Source organism: Heterocephalus glaber, unplaced genomic scaffold (assembly GCF_053883595.1).
Source record: "Heterocephalus glaber isolate CG9 unplaced genomic scaffold, H.glaber_assembly_v1.0 deba00001509, whole genome shotgun sequence".
NCBI lineage: Eukaryota > Metazoa > Chordata > Mammalia > Rodentia > Bathyergidae > Heterocephalus > Heterocephalus glaber.
Genome location: NW_028258325.1, coordinates 44212647 through 44234619, shown reverse-complemented (window position 1 = coordinate 44234619; position 21973 = coordinate 44212647). Strand labels below are relative to the sequence as shown.

At 38.7% G+C, this 21973-nt stretch overlaps 1 long non-coding RNA gene across 1 annotated transcript in view; it reads left to right on the top strand.

Annotated features, from left to right (window-relative positions):
- LOC147825149 (uncharacterized) overlaps positions 1-21973 on the top strand; it is a 54710-nt gene that overhangs the window by 24731 nt on the left and 8006 nt on the right. The window lies entirely within an intron of this gene.

Below are 21973 nucleotides of genomic sequence, written 5' to 3'. Positions count from 1 at the left end.
CTTCCTATCCAGGAGCAAGGGATGTCTTTCCATTTTCTGATATTATCTTCAACCTCTCTTTTTCAGAGTGCTATAGTTTTCTGAGAAGAAGTCTTTGATTTCTTTTGTTAGGATGATTCCTAGGTATTTCAGTTTTTTGGATGCTATTATGAAAGGAATTGATTGCCTTATTTCTCTCTCAGTGAGTCTGTCATTGGTGTAGAGGAAAGCTATTGACTTTTGTGTGCTGATGCTATATCCAGCTACTTGACTGAATTTGGTTATTAAGTCTAGAAGACTTTTGGTGGAGTTCTTGAGGTCTTCTATAGTGAGTATCACGTCATCTGCAAATAATGACAATTTGAATTCTTCATTTCCTGTCTTTATTCCTTTTATTTCTTTCTCTTGTCTAAATGCCATGGCTAATGTTTCCAAAACTATATTGAGCATGAGTGGTGATAATGGACATCCTTGTCTTGTTCCTGATTTGAGTGTGAAGGATTTCAGTTTTTGACCATTTAGTATGATATTGGCTGTTGGCTTTTCATAGATGGCTCTTATCACATTGAGGTAGAGACCATCTATTCCAAATTTTTGTAGGGTTTTTATCATAAATGTGTGTTGGATTTTGTCAAATGCTTTTTCAACATCTTATGAGATGATCATATAGTTTTTGTCCTTGGCTCTATTGATGCAGTTAGTGTATTACATTTATTTATTTATGTATGTTGAACCATCCTTGCTTCTCCAGAATAAATCCCACTTGATCAGGGTGTATGATCTTCTTTTTTTTTTTTTTTTTTTGGTACCGGGGATCGATCTCGGGATCGATCTCAGGTCCTCAGCTTGCAAAGCAGACACCAGAACAACTGAGCTAAATCCCCACTCCTGATCTTCTTGATGATGTTCTTCATTCCATTTGCCAGTATCTTATTAAGGATTTTTGCATCTATGTTCACTAGTGAGATTGGCCTGTAGTTCTCTTTTTCAGTTGGGCCTTTCTCTGCTTTGGGGATCAAGGTGATGCTTGCTTCCAGGAATGAATTCGGGAGTATTGCTTCCCTTTCAATTTCATTGAACAGTTTAAATAGTAGTGGCAGTAGTTCCTCTCTAAATGTCTTGTAGAATTCAGCAGTGAAGCCATCAGGACCCGGGCTTTTCTTAGTTGGTAAGTTTTTAATTATGTTGTCAATTTAATTGATTGACAATGGGTTGTTTAGAATTTTTAGGTCTTCTTCCTTCAACTTTGGTAATTCATACATGTCTAGGAATCTGTCCATTTCTTCTGTGTTTTCCATCTTATTGGTGTATAGGTTCTCAAAGTAGGTATTGATGATCCTCTGGATTTCTGCTGGGTCAGTTGTAATTTCATGCTTTTCATTCCTAATTGCATGGAGTTGGGCCTTTTTGTTTCTTTTTCTGATAAGTTTGGCTAAGGGTTTGTCAATTTTGTTTATTCTTTCAAATAGCCAACTCTTGGTTTCATTAATTTTTTGTATCATTCTCTTAGTCTCCATTGCATTGATTTCTGCTTTGATCTTTATAACTTCCTCCCTTGTATGGGCCTTGGGTTTGTCCTGCTCTTCTTTTTCTACAAGCTTGAGATTCAGCATCAGGTTGTTTAATTGAGCTCACTCCGTTTTCCTAATATATGTATTCACTGCTCTTAATTTTCCTCGCAGGATTGCTTTCATTGTGTCCCATAGATTCTGATATGCTGTATTGTCATTGTCATTTAATTGAAGGAACTGTCTGATTTCTTCTTTGATTTCTTCTGTGACCCATTAGCTATCCAGAAGTGTCTTGTTCAATTTCCATGTATTTATGAAATTTTTTGTGGTTTCTTTTGCTATTGATTTCCAATTTCATCGCACTATGGTCTGATAATATACAGGGGATAATTTCAATTTCTTTGAACTTACTTAAATATGTTCTATGAATGATTATGCAGTCTATTTTGGGGAACAATCCATGTGCAGCTGAAAAGAATGTGTATTCTGATTTAGTGAGGTGGAACACTCTGTAAACATCTGTTAAGTTCATTTGTTCAAGAGTTTGATTGAGGTCTAGTATTTTGTTGCTTATTTTTTGTCTAGTTGATCTATCTATTTGTGATAGTGGGGGATATTGAGGTCCCCCACTACTATTGTATTAGTGCTTATATGATTTTTTCATGTCCATTAGTGTTTATTTTATATACTTGGGTGCACTAGTGTTTGGTGCATGTATGTTTATGATTGTCTTGTTTTCCTCTTGCATTGTTCCCTTTACAAGGAAGTAGTGTCCTTCTTTGTCTCTCTTAGTCAGTGTTGGTTTGAAATCCACTTGATCTGCAAAGAGGACAGCCACTCCTGCTTTTTTTCAGGTTCCTGTTGAGTGAAGTATTGTTTTCCACCCTTCAACTTTCAGTCTATGAATTTCTTTTTGAATTAAGTGTGTTTCTTGTATGCAGCATATTTTTGGATCTTGCTTCTTGACCCATTCTGCCAATTTGTTTCTTTTGACTGGTGAATTGAGGCCATTAATATTGATGGTTATAACTGATGCTTATTCACATATCATTGTCATGACTTTTTCTTTTTGTTGGATTCTCCCCCTTTGCATTTAATTTCTCATTGTGCCCAATGGATTCATTCTGCTGGGCTTCCTGTGGTTGTGATCCTCATTGTCTTTTCCTAGAATATTGTCTAAAATTTTTTGGAGTGCTGGTTTGGTATTCATGAAGTTCCTATTGTGCTCTTTGTCATGAAAGTATCTTATTTCTCCAACAATTTTGAAAGATAGTTTTGCAGGGTACATCAATCTGGGTTGGAGGCTGTTTTCCTTTAGGGCTTGGAATACATCGCTCCAAGTTCTTATTTCCTTGAGGATTTGCTCATTGAGAAGCCTGCTGTGATTCTGATGGGTTTTCCTTTGTAGGTGATTTGTTTCTTTTTCCTAACTGCTTGTACAGTTTTTTCTTCTGTTGGGTTTCTGGAATCTTAACTATTATATGCCAATGTATAGATTTTTTTTGATCATGGCTAGTTGGAGTCCTACATGCCTCACTTACATGTATGTCAAGTTCTTTTCCCCTTCTTGGGAAGTTTTCTGCCATCACTTCTGTGAACAGTTTTTTTTTTTTTATGTCATCTGCACTCTCTCTTGTTTCTTCATTGACTCTGATCAGTCTTATGTTATTCTTCTTTGCATCATCTAGCAGCTGCTGGATTGATTTCTTGTGTTTCCTTTCTGTTTTAAAGAAATTTTTCTTTTCCTGGTCACTAATTGCAATCTTATCTTCTATGTCTGAAACTCAGTCCTCACATTGGCTCATTTTGCTGTGTAGACTTTCAGTGGAGTTTTTAATCTCCTGGAAATCTGTTTGTATCTGTTTTATGGATTCCATTTATTTCCTGCTTTGGGATTCCATCATGTTCCTCAGCTTCTGTATTTTTTTTTATCTGTGTCCTCTCTAGATTTATTAATCATGTCTTGCACTATGGGCACAATCTCTGCTGTTATCTGAGAAGTTATTTCTGATTTCATTTTTTCCAGATCCTCCCTTGTTGCCAGGTCAGGGAGTTCAGTTGGTTGTGTATCATATTGTTCCATCTTGTTTCCCTTTGGGGTTGCTGTAGGTGATCTGGAAGTCTGGTTTGAGGCTTGCTGACCTGTGTTCTCATTTTGATGAAGTGGAGGGTGCTGCAGGAGCTCATTCGACTCACCTCCTCTGTGCTGGGAGTGGTGCTACAGTGGCCTAGAAACCTCCTACTCTGCACTGGGAGCAACAGTATGCCCTACATATCTGTTTTGACCATAGAGAGATGAAACAGACAAAAAGTTTATAAGGTACATAACAAAATCTGAGTAACATAATTAATAAACATTTTTGTGCATTCAACATTTAAGCTCCCAGGAACCATATACAAAAATTAGCTCCCAAAACAGTACAAAGTAAATCTCAAAAACTAAAAAAAAAATTAGTATGATATAGATCTGTTTTGAACACTAAGTAACTAAATAAGAAATTGATAACAAGATCCCTTTGAAAGTCATAACAAGTCCATTTTTGAGTGGACATTTTAAAACATCCTCCTAAATATATCACAGGTCAAAGAAATTTTTGATTACCTTAAAAGAGAAAAAGGGAGGAAGCTAACTTGCTCTGGGGTGATGATTTTACATATGTAGTCTGCAAAACACTCAAGGAATATATCATTTCAAGGCTACACATGTTATTATAGGGATAGATGATCAACAATTTCCAAACTCCTTGATACAAATACCTGTAGAACATAAAAAAAAGAACAAAAAACTGTAGGCTAATCTCATAAATCTAAATAGAGTACTACCAGACAATTGGCAAACCAAAGCCAGAAATGAAAAAAAAATTATCATAACCAAGTTGAGCTTATTCTTTTAATGCAAATGAATCTTAATACTAGAAAATCCAACAAAGTAATTGACCACATTTACCAATAGGAGGAGAAAATTATAGTAAATATCACAATAGTATAATTATTAGTAATGCTTTTGTAAAATTCATTATCAAATTATGGTTACAAAAAGACAATTTGAGTAAAGTAAGAATAGAAGGAATTCCTTTTTATTCCTTAGAATGAAGAAATTCCTGTCATTCCTTAGGATGATAAAGGGTTTAACATGCATATCAACATACACAGAATTTATAGCAAACACCATATTTAACATCAGAACAGTACAGGCTGGGGATTTAGCTCAGTGATGCCATGTCCACCTTGCAAATGCAAGGTCCTGAGTTTGATCCCTGGTACCAAAAAAAAAAGCATTATCAAAATACTAAAAGCATTCCCTTTAAAGTCTGAAATAAAACAAAAATGTCCAGTAACACTACACCTATTAACATTTTATTAGAAATCATATCCAATGTAATAAAACAAAAACAATATACAAAAGATACATGAAATAGAAAAGAGAATACAAAAGTCATTATTTTTTACTTTGGAAACGAAAAGGATTTACACAATTAAGACAGTTTAGCAATGTGGCTGGATATAAATCAGTATACAAAAGATAACTGCATTTTTATTTACCAGAAAAAATAAAATAACACAATTTTTAATAACTACAGAAATATTGAGTATACATCTCATTAATATATGTTCAAACTTTTATGAGAAAATTATACGAGTTTATTGAAAATAAAGAACAGACAAAAGAAATATATAATCTTCATAGATGACAAAACCTGACATCATAAAATGCCCGTCTTTATTAAGGTACAGATAAATTCATGCTATTCTTGAGCAGCAGGAGGCGAAACCACTGAGCTAAATCCCCAGCCCTGTATTCATGCTATTCTAACTGAAATCTCAATGGAATATTTCAGACAATATTACAAGCTGATTTGAAAACTGTATAGGCTTGCAAATGAGAAAATATATAGCAAAGACTTTCATGAAAACTATCAGTACAAGTCTTTTCTACCAAATTTTTGTGTTTTGGGGGTTTGTGAGTGTGTGCATATGTGTATGTGTATGCTGTATGTGTATGCACAGTACTAGGGATTGGACTCAAGGGCTTTGCACTGAATTATAGCCCTAGATCTTCATTTTTTATTTTGAGACAAGGTCTCATAGGGGTTAAGTTGCCAAGGCTAACCTTGAACTTGCAACGCTCCTGGCTCAGTCTTCCAAAGTGCTGGGATTATAAATGTTCGCTACCATACTCAGCTCCAAGTTTTATTTTAAAGCTTTGGAATTTGATAATGAATCCATAAATAGTGCTTAATCGGAAAAAATGAAATTGGACATTTTTCCTCATTTAACACAAAAGTGGAATCTAGTTGAACCAGGCAAGGGATTTCTTAAACAAGATGCAAAAACCGCAAACTATAAAGAAAAATTATAATAGTTTTGATTAAATTAAAATGAAGATCTTATTTTTTAAGACAATGAAAAAATCTATAATATAAGCTACAAACTGGGATAAAATATTTCCCATGTAAATAATCCATAAAGTATTAATATCCAGAATGTGAACATTTTTAAATTACCTATTAAAGTTTATTAAGAAAGGGTATTTATCTTTTTAAATAGAGGATATTTGGAAACCTCTGTAGAGATTATCTACTAAAAACACCGGGTAGGCAGGCTAAGGACTTGAGGGAGTGGAACTCAGGATTGAGAGCTGAGGGAAGTTTCTCCCTATCAGAACTGTATTTGTTCTATCAGTAGCCCTTTAGAAATAGACCTGATCTAGGTCTCAAGTATATCATTTTTCAGAGGAGAAAATCCTGCTTCTCACAAACTATGTTAAAAGATTTTCTTGAAATAAAGAAATTCCATTCAGACAGCTTTATGACTTCCAGGGCTTGTCTATTTGCTTACTTCCATGTAAATAATTTAGTTAGATGCATAGTTTTACAAACACTAATGTAATTTCCATGCTTCTCCATTGCAGTAAAGACCAAGGATCTTAAAATAACATGACTAAGCTCCAAGCTGAAACTTGAACATGGCAAAAACATGTAAATCCTTGGGCTATATCTGACAGCGAGCTAATTAAACAACTCTGGGTTTTCCTTCACAAGAAAAAATGAGCTCTATCTACCTGCTTCACTCAACAGTAATGGAGGAGGAAAGGGCGATATTGAATTGTGATGAAATATTCTGCTAAACATGATATAGTTCCAGAGGCAATCCTTTTTCTCTTCTTATATAGGGCACTAAGATATTTGAGGTATAGCATTTCAAGTGCACTTTTTACAATCAACTTTTTATTTTAGAACACTGTTAGATTTGCAGAAAAAATAACGAAGACAGCAGAGTTTTCATATACTTTCACACAGTTACCCTTATTATTAGTATCTTACATTAGTGTGACACATTTATTACAATTTAAAAACCAAAACTGATCTATTATTAACTAAAGTCCATACTTTATTTAGGTTTCTTCATTTTTCCTTTAATATCCTTTTTTTTTTTCTTTACAAGGGTTTCATCTAGCATCCCACACTACAATCTCATATTGCCTTTAGTTCATCTTGAGTGTGACAGTTCTCAGATTTTCCTTATTTTTCATATGTTGAAAGTTTTGAAGTTCACTGATTAAATGTATTACAGGTTATCTCTGAATTAGAACCTCTTTAATTTTTTATCACAGTTAAACTGGAGTTGTGTGACTTGTGGAAGATGATCACAGAGGAAAATGTCATTGTCATAAAAACTCATTGTTTTAAAATCCCATTTTTTTCCTTAAGGTGGTTGTGAGTACGTAGGTGTCAATATATACAGACAAACAAATTTCAGAGGAGTAAATAAAATATTATCAGAAGTTATCCCAGTAGAGTGAAATTACTGATTATTTGTACTTTCTACTTTATGTTTATCTTTGTTTTCTTAATGTTCTGCAATAGATATATATGTTTTAAATTTGAAAAACAACATATATTTTTGAGTCTGTCTACACAGGTCTAAAAATTGTGGCTAGCTTCTTCATATGTACAAGGTCTTCTGAGTTTTGGTAAAAACATCTGGAAGTATTTGTAGGTCACCCACATTCAAGGGAAGTGACCCTTCCTGAGCAAAGGATAAAGCTGTTCTTGGTCAATCCCCATACCTGAAAGAAGGGCAGAGGAGGAAGTGTGTGTATATGCGGGGGTATAATCCACAGAGTCATTCTTATTTAAAGATGTAAGGGCAGTAATGTCAACAAACCATGGATCTTTTTTCTCTACCTTTCTTTCTCTCTCTACCTATCTATGCCTCTCTCTCCCTGTTTCTTTCATTCATTCATTGGTTTATTCTCTCAATTAGTATTTTTTGAGTTCACTGAAAATATGTGGAAAGCAAAAGACATCCCTAACCTCAAGGCACTTATTTTCCAGGGAGATAGTGCTATATGGAAGCAAATTCTCTGTTTAATGGTGATAAATGTCACAAAAAATAATGCTACAGAATAAAGAGTGGTAGATCTGGATGGAGAAACAAGAATTTGCTATTGTAGAAGACGGAAAACTTTGCCTCTGTCCTTTGGGGTTGGATAATTGAGTCTGTGAAGTAAATGGTCAGCAGACAAATTTAACCAGAGAAAAGGTATACGAATTTATCAGGTGCATGAGGGCATTAGAGGAAAGAAACTTGAATATCCACACCCTCAGCAGGATCTAAAACTTATATACCTGCTTCATTGGAAAGCGGGGATATAAACAACAGAAGGTAGGTAAATGATTTGAGGGAAAATCAATAGGCTCTCAAAAGAACATATGACAGCCTGACACAGTTAGGTGTGGACCTCCGTCTCTTCTCCTGTGGGATGAATTCTTCCTTGGTTGATGAGATTCCCAAAGAGGGCACTTATGCCAATTGAGTTCCTTCTGGATGATCTTTCTTTAGGCAGGTAAGGGAAATTCAGAGACAGCCTCTCCCTGTATTTGCTGTTCTCAAGTTCCTTCAGGTTGAAGTCCAAAGTGGCATGCTGTAGGGTGGCATTTCCTGAACTCCTTCATTATTTTAGAGAAAGTGGTAAAGGAGGGCCTTTCTGATGACAAGCCACTCGAAGAGGGGTTGGAGCTCTGGGCAGAAGAAATGGCAATAACAAAGGCCCTGAAGTAGAATTTGAGGCCTGAGAGGTATCCTGGGAGGTAGAGGCAGTGCCAGGGTAGGCAACATCTTGCAGACCTACATTTACAAGGGCTTTATTCTGTTAGATAGCAAATCATTTGTGGACTTTTAGATGAACAGTGATAAGACCTGACCTAAGTATTTAAAAACCACTTTGCTTCTCTTCAGAGATTTGATTGAGGCTTGAAAGCTGGGGGTAAATGTAAGCAGAGAAACTTGCTTGGAAATGATTGCACTAGTTGGGACAACAGAGGACAATGAAATGTACCAAGATGTGGCAGAGGTGGAAAGATGTAGTGAATTGTACCAATTGTGGTAGAGGTGGAAAGAGGGAGGTAGTTTTCTACCTGCTTGAAAAAGAGACAGGAGGACATATTAAGTAATTAGACATGAAATGTGACTTTTGGGGATTCACATATGTGCAACTATTATGTACTCAAAAAATAATTGCTTTACCCAAATTTCCAACCTTCAGGTTGTTTAGAATTTGGCAAATTCTCATACATAACCTTTCTCTTGAGGAGATAATGGAAAGGAAGTCTTTTCATTTATTATTCTTGTCAGTTCTCTCCTGTCTCTTCCCAAGGCCATCCATACATATCCTAATATACGTATGTCTTTAAGCATGCTTGTAACTTGCTAAATTGTCAATGTCTATTCCATTTCTAATTTATCAAGAGGTATTGACTTCAGGATCTCATTTTGTTTCCTATTTTTTTACTCCATACTATGTTTTTAGGATCTACTCATCTTGATATGTGTACCTAAGCTAGTCCATCTCTGTTGTTTACTGTGCAGTACTCTACAATATATATAACCCTACTTATGGATACAAATTCTTGCTATTGCAACATCACTTTTAGGAATATCCTTGCACAGACTACAAATGGATCTGTCAGCAGATTCTCCGGGATAAGATGACTGTGGCTTCCTATTCACATTCTTTACTTTTTTGACTGGGAGAGTTGTTTGTATTGTTTGTCATCCATCTGTTAACTTAATCTTTAATTGAAAGAAAATCTTTAACTTCAATGGAGCCAGATTATCTATATAGCCAGATAATCTATATCTTTTTATAATTCTTGAAGTGTACAGAGTTCAGAAAAACCTCAAGAAAGAACTTGGAATCAAGCAGATTTAAAAAAACAGTATGAAACAGTATGTCTAGTACTGGCAGGCTGTACTTCTGTTGAATGGGGTTTACATCAGTGTTGTAAGTTTCATCCAGTTAGGAAGTGATTTCCAGCCCTATTTAGCTTTCTCCCTGTCCATGCTCTTTCTCTTGAAGAGTCCTACAGTCCTCTCCCTTCTTTGAGTAATTGAGAAAATTGCATTTCTCAAACTATAGCCTCCACCCCTTTCTAAATTCCATACTTATATTTTTAACCACCTGGTTTAGGATGCAGTAGAAAGGTGTGAGTTTCATCCACCTGTCATTTCCTCTTCCTTCTTCCGACAGAATAGAATTATAATATAAACACATATCAAATTAATTTCATGACAGTCTTGTTCTTTTACTTTACAAATAGGAAGTGTTTTAAAATTAAAACTAACCTTATTTAAACAAATCCTATGGAGTAAACACTTATTATTCCCATTTTATAGTTGAGAAACCTAAGGCTCAGAGAAATTAAGTGATTCATTCAAGATAATACAGTAAGTGGTGGATTCAGAACATCCCTTTTGTCTGTGGGGAACCTGTCTATATTTTGGGAATGGAGTTCACACCATAACAACCCCACCCCATGGGGTGAGTGGTGATTCAAGCATCCTGGCCCATGATTGGTTCAAGGATAGGCATGTGATTCAAATCTGACCAATCAGAGTCCTTCATGAAGCTTTTCTGTCAAGCCCTGGAGAAATGATCTACTTCTGCTATTGATTCTAAGATGATGTTTTGAGTCTTGGACTGCCAGGGCCTAGTATCTCTTCATATAAAAGAACCTGACAAGATATAAAAATATGGATACCTGATGACATCATTTGAGTCCCTGGATTAAACCACACCAGAAGCCAATTATGAACCTGAATGTTTCAGTTTTGTGAGCTCATGAATTTCTTCTTTTCCTTAACTTGGTTTTAGTTAGGTTTCCTTTCCATGTGTTCAAAAAAGTTCTGACTATTCTTGATAACCTGTAAGTCCTGCTGTTAGATTGCTGCTTGCGAGTGACCATTTAAATGACCTTTCTCTAATGAGGGAAACTCCCACAAGAGACTCCCTCTTTATGAATTCAGCCTCATGAATATGGTATTCAGAATCCAAATTCCTAGCCAACCATGATATAGGCATGTGAGCCATGTTTAACAACCACCCAACTGTCGGTACTGGCCTCAACCTATGCATGCAGCTTCTATCTTTGTTGCTGCAGATGGCATCCAGCGTCCAGCTTCCAGGAATGGCAGAGGTTACAAAGATAAGTTCTTAACTCAGAAGTAACACTGGGCTGGGGCCATAGGAGCTGTGGTAAGGTCAAGTTCCTTTCATTTCCTATTTGGTAGCAGCAACAACTGCAAATGTAGCTACATCACCAGATTACAATCTGCAATACATGAGAGGCATTATTCCATGTCAACATATCTTCTCTCATTCTTTGTCATCATTCTTAGTGTCTAATGACTGCAGGGATCCCCTTGTTTGTATGAACCATAATAAAACAATTTATCATTTTGGACTTTAAAGTTAGCTCCAGTGAGTGTGTGTGTGTGTGTGTGTGTGTGTGTGTGTGTGTGTGTTGTCATATACAGGCATTACATATACAATGTATTTATGTATGTATTATGCTACTATTTATGCAGTGTTATATATTGATTACATTTAATATTGCAATAAGCAGTCTTCTTAGAGAAAGACCCTTGACTTTGTATCTCCACTCACTTGATTGGAACCTTCTCTTACTTTTTATTCTCCCCAGGAAATTCCCCGATTCATACACCATTTCCCTAAATCCCTGGACCAAAGCCAACAAAAGATAAAAGTATGCCAAATTGTCCTTGTGGTCTATTAAGGGTTTGGGAGATTTGTTTGTTTATTTGCATGCTTGTGTGTGTGCATATTTATTTACTTTGCTAGATTTGTGAGAACAAAATTCATTACATTTGCAGCCTGGCTTTCTACATTATGTTTTTAGGGCCAAACAAGAAGTTTTCTCAAGTGAGTTTATAAAAAGCTGCCTTACATTTGCACATGGTGACATATTCCAGGTAATTAAGTATAATGATCCATGCACTATGAGAGAACCCTGAATTGATGAAGAATAAGATCTGGCAAAGAAGAAATCTCTGCAGCTACTGAGAACTGGGTTTGATGAGTAAGCGCTGCAGATTCCCTATTTGGTGGCTAACAGAAAATCCCACTTGGTATTGAAAATTTCCCTCCAGGCTAGGTGAGAAGACACCATTCTCTCAGTGATTAGTAAACATGTGTTTCCAGTTTGGGGTATCTTGTAGTTAATTGTCCCTTTTGTCAAAGGGATAGCTTTTCTAGTCCCTCCCCAGGAATTTATCATCCTCTCAAAGATGCCTCCATATAAATAATAGAATAATTGTAAAAATGAACAAACACACTCCTCTGCATTTGAATGGTTGCCATGGCAACGAGTGAATCACCAGTGCAAATTTCCTATGAGCCAGCCTCTCATCGAAGGACCCAACTCCCTCTCTTAACTCTATCTTGGCAGCTGAGCCTATGAGTTCCTCTCTTCATAGAGTTAGAGGACCCTCAAACCTGTAGGAGAGGAGATGCCCACCTTCTAAATCACAAGTCTCTCAACATCTCTCTCTGTAATCCCACTCCAATTGCACTCTCAATAAGTTTCCTAATGGAGCCAGCAGAGAAGTGACTCATACCAGCCCTAAGTGTTCATTAAAAATATTGATACTAATGAACTAAGATAATTTATTTGAAACATGCATTTAAAAAAGGCTCTTCTTTCTGTTTTTAGTTTGGTGAACTATTTTCCCTTGAAGCAACATAGGAAGCTCTCCAAGGGAGTTGTCATAATGTATTACATATTGGGGGACTGGTTTCATTGTCTAGCTTTATGCTAGTATACATTTCTCATTTTTCTCGTCTTCCTTCTCTATAAGTTGATGACTGTTTGCTTCCATGTGAGCATAAATGGCCAGAAAATAAAAAGAAATCAGGACTATTAGGATTCACAACTGAAATATATCCTAAAATCCAGGGACAGAAAAATCCTTGGCAAAGTCAACAACAAATACAGGAGATTTGGGGGTTCTTCTTTTGGATAACTGCACAAGGGAATCCATGCATATTAGGACCCCAGATTCTCTGATCCAAATTGGACTATGATTCCAGCCAGCTCAGAGTCCTCCTCCTTCCATCCCATTCCCATCCTTAAGGCTTTTAGTGATAAATTGTGTCCATACGTGTAAGACTCTTGCCCGGTTGCAAACAAGTGCTGAATCTGCATCACCTATCTGCCAGCACCAAGGGGAAGGAGGGAGCTCATTCTCTAAGCTTTTGAGAACCTTTGAGGACCTCTTTGAATATGATGAAGGCCAAAGACTGCACACACACACACACACACACACACACACACACACACACACACACGATTACTGGTGAGTTTTGGATCTCCAACTGAAGCTTGGGATAAGAATTGCAGAGCAAAATGTTTTAGTCAAGTTGAAGGGGCATAACTCCAGGTCTGGCATCCAGTTCTTTGTCCTAACATAATTTCACCCCAAGTGCTGATTAAACACTTACTTTATGCCTACGTATTCTATCGTGGGCTAGACACTTTGAAATGGAAAACAAAACAAAGATACAATTCTTGTTCTGGATGATTTTAAAAGTTAATAGGAGGGATGTAGGAAGACACATATATGAACAAGCAAATACTATAGAAGCAATCCAGAAAAGTAAAGGAAAAAAGGTAAATCTCACCCCTACTCACCCACCTACACACCGGGCAGGAAGGGAGACAAAGAGGGAAGGCATTTTCAGACTAAAATTAGTCACAGAAGACTTCAAAGAAGCACTTCTTGCATGAAAATCCAGCTCCTGACCACAATGGGAAGAAAATTGGAAACTTTGAAAGAAGATGGGCTCTCTGAGATTAATAGTGTGATGAGTATACTTGCTGCTTTATTAATGCTGGAGTTAATTTTTCCCACATCTGGAACTGGGAAGGAGAAAGGATCAACAGTTTATAGGAAACAAGGCACTTCTCTCCTTGCCTGAAAGTGGTGTGGTTCTGTGTATTTTCTCAGTTTTTAAAATAGTTGTGGAAAACCAGCAGTGCCAAGAAGCCATTTCCTTGTCCCCCGCACAGGGTGCCTGAAGTCAGAACTGCTCTGTTATGGGAAGAGTTCATGGAAGTGTTTCTTAGGCAGAGAGAAAAAATAACAAAGGGGGCTTTTTCAATTTAAAATATTTATATGAACAGGAATACTGTGCTCCATCAATCAAAAGTTTTGCTAAACTGCAAATCCGGCAACCTTACTTGGGGCTGTGCCTCAGTTGAGCAGCTGAGCTATGGAAGATCAAGTTTACAATAAAAATCCACAACCAGCACTTGATTATCCATATGTATGGGTCCCAAGAACGAGGGTCCTGCATGTGAAATGTGTGCCATTGGCTTTCCAAAACAACAGGAAAGGATGTATATTTTAGATAGCCTGCTCTGGATTCTATCATTTTTTAAAAAAAGATCTTAATACAACTGTCTGAACAGACCCAATGATTTAGACAAATTTAATCAGGGCTGTAAAAAGAAATCATTGCATTTGGTAATTTTACTCTAAGTTTGCATTTCTAAAGTGCAGAAAATGACATTTAATAAACATCAAGTTTTCATGGAAATAGAAGGAAGAATGTACCTAATTATAAGTCCTCTGTGGTGATTACTTGGTTCCAAACTGTGTAGATTACAGTACTCTTAATAGCTACAGAAAGAACCTAAAATATCACATGGTAGCAAAGTGGGAACATGAACAACATTATTAAAGCTTGAATAATTTTATAATAATGGTGATGGGAACATTATTGATTAGTGAGAGCATTATAGATTGGGAAGGAAATTATTCCTTGGTATTGTGTGAATGTGCCTATTTGTTTTGTGTTTGATTTAAAAAGTGTTTGGGATTATCTGCTAATTGTTTGGAAAAGGGAAGTGGGAAACAGCCAGAAGACCATCCTGGGATGAGGCTACAAGCAGATTTCCACCTCTACTGCTCATCAGGCTCACTGTAACACCCAGCTTGTGGATTAAGTACCCCTTCGTGAACTTCTTTCTAGCACAACCCTCTGGAGCAGCTGGCACTACTATTCCATTAAAGTCATTTTTGAAAGTATACAATCCAATTCCCTTGGCTGTCTGCTCCCCTTGGCCCCTGGAATGGGAACAGAACCCAGGACCTCACACATGTGAGGTAAGTGCCCTTGCTATTTTAAACTGGTCTTTACTTTCTATCTCTTGACTTCTTATATCCCTTCCATCCACCTCAAAGACAAGTCATCTGCCCACTGTTCATTCTCATTCTTCTTGATTTATCCTATCTTAGTTTGATCTCAACCATTTCTTACAGGTCAACATTTCCAAAACTCTACCTCTGCCTAGATATTTCCTTTGATTCTAGGTCCAAACTTCTATGCTTCACATGACACATTTCCATGTAAATGACCCCTGGCTACTCCAATTCAGCACAGCTACCATAGAATCATTATCTCCACCCCAAAAATCCATGTTCCCTGTATATTTTCTTCCTTATTAATATCACCATCATCCATTTATTCATCCAACAAATGCTTATTGAGCACTTACTACATGCCAGGCACCCTCCTAGGTGCTTGAGATCCAGCACCATACAAAGCCAAGCTCCTGGCCTCTTGAAGCTCACATTCTAGTGGAGCAATTCAAGTAACACAAGCCAGAAGCCTTGGAGTCCGTCCCCACCTCTCTCCCTCTACCATTAAGGTCTATGGTATTTTTATCTCTATGTTACATCTTACAACAGACCCATAACTGCTTCCTATTTTCTGACTCTTCCCACTGATTCAGCCCATCCTGTACTTTAGGACAAGAGTGAGCTTTTTAAATTGCCAGGTGGCTCAAGCTTCATTGGTTTCTCATTGCCCATGGGACAAGACAAATATGTAGTGCAGCTTGGTGCAGCCTGGAATCCCTCTTCCCACTGCACATGGCCAGGTTGCTCAGCCCACTATGTACTTCTCCCCAGGCACCAAGTCCTTCCCTACTTCTGTGTCTCCTATGGAACAGGGACAGTGCCCCTCACAATCTTCATCTTTGCTAAGAAATAATCACAGTAATAGTTACTGTGTACTAAGTTTATAAACTGCTCATGTATTTACTGGAGACAGTATTAAGCATTTTACATACATTATTTAAACCTCTAAAACAATTCTGGAAGGGAGGTCCTATAATTGGTACCTGAGTTTTACAACAGAAGAAAAAGATACTGAAAGATATGAAATAAGTTGTTACCAGCTAAGGGTTCTTCTAAATTCCTGGCTATCTGCTCAAACCTGAATCCATCCCCACCTCAGTTGCTTGCACATATTGGAATTCACTTAATTTTTGCTTTCTTATATCTGCATCTTTTGTTAGAAGCTGCCAATAAACAGCTTAGGAAGTGGATGAATAAATAAATTACCATGAAAATAATTATAATAAATAGGCATGTCTTGACATACTCTCTTCAGATTTCAGAACTACATTTCTTTTGAGGTTGGTGTAAAATTTCCTTTTCAACCTTTCTTCCCTTATTTTCTTATTTTTGAGCATGACTTGGGAGGTTTCAATGATCAGAACTCATAGAATGGAGATAAAGTCGTACAGGCTATCTTGAAGGGAGAGGAGGAAGATTGTCCCATCTGTCCCCAAGGAGCAAAGGAGCCCTGCAGGCCTCATGGCCCTCACCAATTTTGTCTCCTTGGCTTGGCATCTTTCCTCATTTCAGTTTGTCTGAGTAACCATTACTATGGGCAAAGATGACAAAAAAATATACATATATATATTATATATAATATATATATTATATATATATTGTTCTACAAACCGAAATCTCACTAATAACATTCAGAAAGATGGTCTGGGAAAGTAGTTAGGGTGGGAAAAAAGACTTAACAGCTCCAAGTCATAGATTTCCTGTGATAATCTCAAATATTTTGTCTCATTTCACTCTCCTCAACCCAGTGTCCTATCTAAGCAGGAGGGAGATGCCCCTTTCTAGTGAGCAGGCCAGAGGGCAGGGAGTCTTCCTCCCTTTCCCTTTCAGACAGTGTCTGGCACCCTGATAGATGTGGTGGGGGGATCCAGGCTGATGGTCTGGCTGATGAGGGTCCACACTGCTGGGCCAGGGCATACCTGGGACATAGCACTAGACACTGAAGAGATTGTTGCCCCATGCCAGGGTGAGTTTAATCCTGTAAAGACCAAGGTCTATTCCTCCCTCTTGGACTGAAAAATCATCACAAACTAAGATGGAGCTTGAAAGAGTTGTCTCTGTCCTTGTTCCCTTGACTTAGGGTGTGTGGGGAGGGTCTTGTCCCAGAGAGATCTCCCTATCCTATCTATCTGGGATGGAGATGAATCTTAACAAGTGTGGGAGGACCAAGTTTCAGGGAGTGGCCTTGTCCCTGCCTCTGATCAGGAAGGAGAGGAGGTAGAGTCAATCCTGGCTTGCAAACCAGGGGTCAGAGATCATCCAGGAAGTGTGAGAACATGTGCAAGTTCTGGTCTGTGGCATGCCTAAGCCACCCCAGAAGCTTCATACAGGACCCCAAGTTTATTTAAGTGACCCTTCCAATGTCTCTGAGGCACAGGCCTCCATCTTCTTGAGAATGTCAGCCCACAAAGTGGACGGAGTAAAACACTCAGATTCCCTCAACTCAGAGCCTCATTCTTACCCATGCTAACCCTGCAGCCCCAATTTAAAGAAGAAAGAAGGTGCCTTTTGGTTTTGAAGGTGTGTGAGTAACCAAGGTAGGTAATGAGAAGGGTTTCTGAGGAGGCTTTCCCTTCCATCCCTGTGAGCAAGCCCTGGGGCACCATTGGGCCCCCTGCCTTCCCTCTGGGCCACCTCCTGAGCAGTTGGTCCAGCTTTCAGTGAGGACATACAGACCTCAGGGGGCAAGTGGGTATAGTACAGGCTCGCTTGCCCCAGAGCAATGGGTCTCCACTCAAGCTGCCTCCATAATCATCTTGTCTACCTCAACCTTCATGGAGGGATTCAAGGAGGTACAGGAGAGGCAATGGGTGTGGGCACAGATATGTGCCTTCACTACTGCTGGGAGGGCAGGCAGGTTTGGGCAGTGCTTGGATGTGAAGAGAAGTCCTATTTTCCTCAGGTGCTTTACAGGTTTCCAAGTTGTCTCTTTTCATCCTTATTTTGATACCCCCATTTCATGGATTGGGGAATGAAAGCTTTACACAGTCTAGCTTCCAGTGTTTGACAGACTTCCACAACACTGTAGACCCCATTTCTCCATCTGACACTAAGTGGCTCTTCGACATGGGCTGGCCTCTATCCCATGGGGAATGTTTCAGAGAGTGAGACTCACTCAGACCATGTGGTGTCATTATTTCCATCACAGTTGTTGGCTTAACCTTAGAAATGATATCCTGTGAGTCCATCTTCCTGTGACAGGCAAGCCCTATGCCAGGCTTCCCAGAACTTTTTCTCAAGGAGGGCCTCTTCTGAGGCCAAGCAGGGAATCTTACAAGTCCTTGATGCTCCATGTCAGTTTATCAATTCATAAGAAGTCTCAAGCCAGGGAACAGAGAGGCAAACTCTCTGACTTTCAGGAAAGGGATGAGCAAAGAAAGAAAGAGAAAAAGACCAGTGACTGTGGCAACAAGAAGCATCCACAAAAATTTACGTCAGATTTTGAAAGAACAACTCAAGAATGTGTAGTTAAAATAAACACAAACCTGGTAATATTTTGGTCCTGCAAGACATGTTTGGGGCTACAGAGGTCAGGGAAGAGACTGTTAACATAACTGGGAAATCTTCATCTATGTTTTCTGATCATTTTCTGCCTCAAATGGCGGCTGTGTATACATAAGCAGACGGTTTCAGGGCCTCCTTGGCTTGATTAAATGCCTCGCTGATAGAAACCTTCCATTACCCTCACATTTGTGGAGGCCCTGCCAGGAGTCAGGGTTGCCTTGGGCCCTGGGAGAATGAGACTCGACATTACATTTCTTTCTTTTTTTTTTTTGCTTCAATCTTATATGGATATCATGATGTTGATTTTTAATATAGATCTTTTTATGATGAGTTTGAGGATGGCAGAATAACATTTATGGGGACAAACCTGGTTACTATGTATGTAATTCATTGGCTTTTAAAATGTAAAAATTTGATTATCTGCCTAGTGTGGGGACTTCTTTTTTATTGCACATCCAAGTTTGTTTATGAAATCCTCCAGCATCAGATAATATTGCTGTCTGATAAGAACAGGGAATGTTTATGTGACCTTGTGGTGATGGTGATTGTGGTTTGAGGGTCTCCTCTCTTGAGCTCTGTATGTCTACAAGACATTTAATTACTCTATGTCAAGATAGTGTAATCTGGTTATGTACAGAAAAGGCTTAGCAGCCTCATAAGCACAGTGAACTAAAAAGAAGGGTGCTGGTGTCTCTTTTACGAAACCAAGAAATCCTATGTCACCACACCCCAAAGAAGGCCCTACCCCTCCCTGCACCATATAGGCAGGGTGCCATAGAGCAGGGCATTGTCCAAATGGGCAAACCCGTTTTCTGACAGATTCTCATGGTGGAAGCTGTCAACAGAGTTTCCAAGGCCTACAAGGCAACAGCGCAGGAAGTCCTAGCCAAGAAACAGCTTTGGAGAAGTTTTGTCCTAAGCTTTGACCCCTCTAATAAAATGTCAGGCACTACTAATTGGACACTCTCACTGTTCCTCCAGCCCTGTGTTCAATGCTTTGCCCGCATCACCTTATCTAATCCTCACAGAAACCCTTATGGAAGGGAAACTGAGGTTTGTACAGGTTAAGTAGCTTACTTAAGGTTGTACAGCACCTGTGCTTCTAATTAACTCTTCTCTAACCCAGTCTCATAATGCTGAATAACAACCTGGCTGTGTGCCCTCTTCCAGCCCATGGTGTCCGTTATCAAATTCATTCTTTTCTCTCAATTTGGCAATTTTATATGACTTCTGCATGGTGACAACCATTTCCCCCATCATCACCTGACTTCAAGCCCTTACCAAAATCTGGAATTTTGCAGTTGCCTACTTGTCAATTTCCTCATCACTGGCCACCTTGCCCTAAGCCGGGGTGTGTTTGATCTTCCTAACATGCATAACTATATCCTCTTCCCACCAAACTGTCATCTTACACAGCCAGTAAGTGATAAGACAGACACAGGCTTAACACCAGACAGCCCTGGGTCTGACTTTCGGCCCTGCCTCTCATTTCCAGGATAACTCTCCTCCTCCACTTCCTCATCTATAAATAGGGCTATCCTTCCTCACTTCCAATAGTTGGTACAAAGATAATATACAACAGGCATCTAAGATAGGCCTTGGCCCTTAAATGGTCATTCCTTCATAAAAATATGACTTAGCATCTTTTCCAAGGCCTGCATTGCTCCTTGCAAAAATTCTACACTGAGAGCTACATTTTTCTGCAATATGTTTCCCACCTATCTTTCTAACTAGCATTCAACTATAGCAAGCCCCATTCTTGCTAAATGATACTTGAGCCTTTCATTTTCCTTCCTAAGCACTTTAGTACATGCTATTTCACATACCATCTCTTTTTTCCACCAACCAAAAACCTAGAGTTCACCTCCCCTACTTCCACCCCTGGACTTCTCTGGCCAGGAGAAATTTCTTTTCCCCCCTCAGATGCCATAGGGCACGTCTGAGTCCACCCTTTAGACATTGATCATTGCTTTTTTTTCTGTACTGGAAATTGAACCCAAAGCCACCTATATTTTGAATTTAGTATTTTTTCCTGCATTTCTGTCTAAGCTCTCTAAATATTTTATGAGCACTTTGAGGCATGACCCAGCCCTCCTTCTTTCTCTGTTCCCAGGATCATTCACCCTGTTTTCTTACACTGAATTAGTGTCCAATAAGCACCTGTGGTTGAAAGGCTGACTTTTGCTCAACATGAATCTTATCAAGTGCAAGGATGTATGTCTCGGGTGTCTCTCTCTCCTGTCAGCTGTGTTAATCTGCATGTGTCTCCCTAGTCTCCAAGCGTGCTTTGAGGGCAAGATGATGTCTGCTGCTTGGTTGGTCCATCACACAGACAGATAGATATTTAAATAAATGATGGGTTGATGACGACAGCCTTCACAAGGAATTTAAAAATGATGATCTATTACTTCCCTGGTTCTCATCTCCCAAATAACATGTTTACAATCCCTGCCAGACCACAGGTAATGAATTTCTTCAGTGTCCAAAACCATGTTGTGGGAATTAATCAACTCTGTTCTTCTTCTGGGCTCGATGGAACTCTGTTAGAAGATCAGAAATAATATCTGCTTTCTCTACTGTCTTCTGCTGTCCTTTAGCTCTCCTGCCAGATTGTAAGTAACTTGAGGACCAAGCTCAGAGCTTCTGGATCATCCTGTCTTTCCTGGTGCACAGCTCAGTGCTCTGCGTTTGGTTGGTGTCCTGTGGTTGTCATCTTAGACAAATGTGGTCAGTTCTCTGCCTTCCTGGAACTGCAACGTCAGCTTCCTTGGGCATGGATGTGGCATGTGACAAGTGTGCTCAGCAAGTGGTGGGCAGAGTCACAGGTGCCACCTCCAGAATGAGGCATCTGATTGCTAAATTAAAACAATCCACAGATCTTTTTACCCTCGGACCACGGACAGCATTTCAGAGGATAGCTCTCACATCACTCCTGGATCACCAAGGACTCTTAAGGAGCAGAACCCCCCTTGCCAACCCTTGGTAGGAACATAACATGAACAAGAAATAAAACTTTAATGTCTCAAGCTACTGAGAGTTGGACATCATTTGTAATTTTGGTCTAACCTGACCTACCTCCACTGATCTCCTCCAAAAGGTTTATTAAATGGAGGAAGAGAGACATTTGGGGCATTAACACAGAAGGTTATTTATTTTAAAGTCTTTTATAATATTTTAGGAGACAATATTAAAGAGGATATTTTCTTCAATGCTTGCTTCTTTTCAAAGCTGGTTTTCTTGTTGTTGATGTTGTTTTTCAGTACTGGGGATTGAACCCTGTACTGGCTTTTACACTGAGCTACAAACCCAGACTTTTTGTTTTTTATTTTGAGACAGGGTCTTATTAAATTGACCATACTGGATTCAAACTGGCAATCCTCCTGCCTCTGCCTCCTAGAGTTCTGAGATTACAGGTGTGTGCCACCACACCCATCCAGAGCTGGCACTAAAATACCATACCGACTTCCTACACT